We start from the raw sequence: 3765 nt of genomic DNA on the forward strand, positions 1-3765 counted from the left end.
CCACGCTGGGGCACATCCAGGGGGGTGGGCAGCCACCCCTGAGTGGCTCAGGGCACAGCGGGTGACAGGGTGGCCGCGATGCCTCCGGCCCCTGCCCTCCCTCTGCTCCTGGCCAACAATAGCCGCCTTCCGGCACAGCCCCGCTCACTTTCCTGTTTTCCCTCGGCCGTCTTGGAGTGTGGGGCTCCAACAGCTCCTGGAGACCCACAAGATGGTGGGTCCTGGTGCGGGGACAGGTGACACCGTGGGGACATAGCAGGGGGCTCACCATGGTCCTGGGCAGAACTGGGACATGGGGAATTCGCTGCTCTTGGCACCCCTGGGGCACTGGATGTGATCAGGAGCAGAGAGGGGGCTCAGATGTATCGAAATTTGTGTTTCTCTGAAAAAAACATTAGGAAGGCCTGAGCTGTGCTCTGTGAGCTGCCAGTGCTGGCCCTTTCCACGGTCCACAGGCACGTGTGTCCCCACAGCAGGAGCCACCAGTGCAGGGACCTGGGGGCCAGGCTGGGCCCAGGGGGGTATTTTGGGGATTTTGGCTGCACCCTGTGCCCAGCAGGAGAGGGAGAGCCCTGGTCCTGTGGGGGAAACACGGGTGGTGCACTGGGATGGACACATGCAGGCACAAAACAACACCTCGTCACATGTAGGTGTGTGTGTGTGCTCATGCAAACACCCCCTGGCCATGCTCTGGCCTTGCACACGCGTGTGTGCTTTTGTGCACATTCCCTGGCAGCCAATTCCACAGGGACCAGCACGGGGAAGGGGAGCCTTGGGAAGAGGAGCCTGTCCCGGTGTCCCTGTGCCCAGAGCTGTTGCCACACGGGGCTGGAGACCTCCCCTTGAGTGTGCACTGAGGGTGTGTGACCAGCACAGGGGGCAAACACGCCAAGGTCACGCCAGGGCCACACGGGGAGCAGGGGTGGGCACTGAGCACACACCAGGCGTGCACAGAGGGCACAGTGACATGTGGGGACACGCAGGGGACAAGCGGGGGACACACAGGGGACACACAGGGGACATGCAGGTAACGTGACACGCAGCCAGCACGTGGCACACGTGGCACACACGGTGAACACGCTGCCACTGCCCCAGCTTACACACCCCAGGGAACCCCCTGGGTTGGGTGAGCCCCCAGCCGGGCCCTGGGTGAGCCCCCAGCCCGGCCCTGGGTGTCCCCCCACGCCAGGCACCCCTGGTGTCCCCAGGGCTGTGGGCCCAGCTGTGCTGCCCTGTCACTCCCGGCTCCATGCCCATGGTGGCGGGCCTGATCTGGGGATGTGTGGCTCCTCAGGAGCCCCAGCAGGGGAAGAGACCGTCCCTGTCCCCCTGAGGACCCCCCAGCAGTGGGGGCACCACCACTCACCCCCCAAACCGGATTAACGGGGGAGCCCTCATGAGCTGCACCAACAAACAAAGGCCCGGGCAGGGCCAGGCCGGTGTGAGGGACGCAGGAGGAGCCATGAGGGCCCGGCAAAGCAGGAATGTGGCAGGTTTGGAGGGGGGGGCCAGGAGCCCACCCTGGGGACCCCACGTCGGTCAGCACCGGGATTTGGGGCGATGCACATTCCCCCAAACAGCCCCTGCAGCGGGGGAGAGGAGGGCGGGGGGCAGAGCGGGGCCGGGGGCTGCAGCAATGGGGGGTGGTGGTGCCGATGGCTGAGGGGGCTCTGGGGGTGCCGATGGCGGCGAGGGGGGGTCCGGGGGTGCCGATGGAGAGGGGAAGGGTCCAAGGGTGTTGATAGCAGTGAGGGGGGGTCTGAGCGTAGCGATGGCCGTGGGGGGGTTCCGGGGGTGCCAATAGGGGGGGGTTCCAGGGGTTCCAATGGCTGAGGGGGGGCCTGGGAGTGCTGTGACAGTGAGGGGCGTCCAGGGGGGGCGATATTGGCGAGGGGGGATCTGGGGGTGCCCATGACGGTGGCGAGGGGGGTCTGGAGGTGCCGATAGTGGCCGGGGGCCGGGTCCGGGGGTACCGATGGTGATGGGAGGAGCCAGGGGTGCCGGTGGCAGTGACGAGGGGGGGCTGGAGGTGCCGATGGCAATAATGGCGGGGGTCCAGGGGTGGCGATGGCGGCGCCGGGGGTTCCAGGGGTACCGAGAGTGTTGGGGGGGCTCCGGGGGGTGCCGGTGACAGTGCCGGGGAAGGGATCCGGGGCTGCGTGATGGAGACAGGGCGGTCGGGGGTGCCGGTGTCGGTGTCGGGGGGGTCCGGCGGTGCCGGTGTCGGTGCCGGGGGCTCTGGGGGTGCTGTGGCTGTCACACGGGAGTCCGGGGGTGCCGATGGTTGTGACGGGGTGCCGTGGCGGTGACGGGGGGCTCCGGGAGTGCCGTGGTAGAGGCAGGGGGCTCCGGAGGTGTCGGTGACGGGGGGGTCCGGGGCTGTCGATGGTTGTGACAAAGGGGTCTGGGGGTGCCGGTGTCGGTGACGGGGGCTCCGGGGTGCCGTGGCGGTGACGGGGGGTCCGGGGTGCCGTGGCGGCGGCGGGCGCAGCCAATGCGCGGGGCGGGCGGTGAAGTCACCGCGGTGCCGCAGCCGTCGGCCCCGGCGCAGCCGCTGCGCGCACCGAGCGCGTCTGCTCCGAGCCCCCGCTGGCGTCACACGGCGCGGGGGGGACAGGACGGGACAGGACGGTCGCACACACGCGTGGGGAGGGGCTCTCACGGGGTCACCGCGCCGGGAGGGGGGTCCTGCTCCCGACCCTGCTCCCCACAGCCACTGGGGACAGAGGGACGTGACCCCTGCTCTGCCCCCCCGCCGGTGCAGGCCGGGCTGAGCTCTGCCCCACTCGTGACCTGAGTGGGCTGGGGGGCTCAGGGGGCCCCCCCTCCCCTGCCACCAGGTCCTGAACACGGATCCGGAGTGTCCTTGTCCCGGTGCAGGGGGGTCCCCAAGAGGTGTCCCTGTCCCCATCCCTGTGCCCAGCGTTTCTGAAGGGGAAGGGGGGAATTGGGGTGCCTTGAGGGGGGGCATTGTCCCCTAAAATGGTGCAGGGGGGTCTGAAGGATGCGGGGGTTGCTCTCCCCCACCCCTGCACCCTCAGTGGGTGCAATCTGGGGGGGACTGGGGGTGCCCCTGTGCCTGTGGGCAGCACAGGGGGGGTGGCAAAGGGGTGCAGCACAGGGGGTGCCAGGTATGGGGGTGCAGGGACCCTTCCAAGGAGTGTCCCCAGCCTCCCCCACAGTACAGGAGGGTGCCGGGGGGGGTCCCGGTCCCCGGAGCAGCACAGAGGCTGCCCCGGTGCAGCGAGGGGGGTACCCGAGGGGGGTGCGGTGTCCCCAGATGGAATCCGGGGGGGTGAGGTCCCGGGTGGGTGCCCGAGAGAGGGTGTGGGTGGTCCTGGGGGGCGTTTGGGGTGTCCCCCTTAGGGAGGCTGTTTCCCCAGTGAGTGCCCGGGGGGTCTTTGTGTCTCCAGGAGGAATTGGGGTGTCCGGGGGGGGCTGTTTGCGTGTCCGGGGGGGTGTTTGTGTCCGGGGGACGGGGGAGCTGTTGCCGTCCCTGTGCCCGGGGCTCTGGGGTGTCCCGGGGGGGGGTTGTTTGTTTGTGTGCCCGGGTGTGGGGGGGGAGCACTGTGTCCTCGGGGGGGGGGGGGTACGATTGTGTCCCGCTGAGTGCCCGGGAGGGGTGTTTGTGTCCCCGGGGAGTGTCGGGGGGGTTCTGTGACCCTGGCCGGGGGTGTTTGTGTGCCCGGGGTGGCCGCTCGTGTCCCCGGCGGGGTGTCCCCGTCCCGGGGCGGCCGGGGGGGTGTCGGCGGCCCGGGGGCGGGG

Source organism: Agelaius phoeniceus, chromosome 29 (assembly GCF_051311805.1).
Source record: "Agelaius phoeniceus isolate bAgePho1 chromosome 29, bAgePho1.hap1, whole genome shotgun sequence".
Lineage (NCBI taxonomy): Eukaryota > Metazoa > Chordata > Aves > Passeriformes > Icteridae > Agelaius > Agelaius phoeniceus.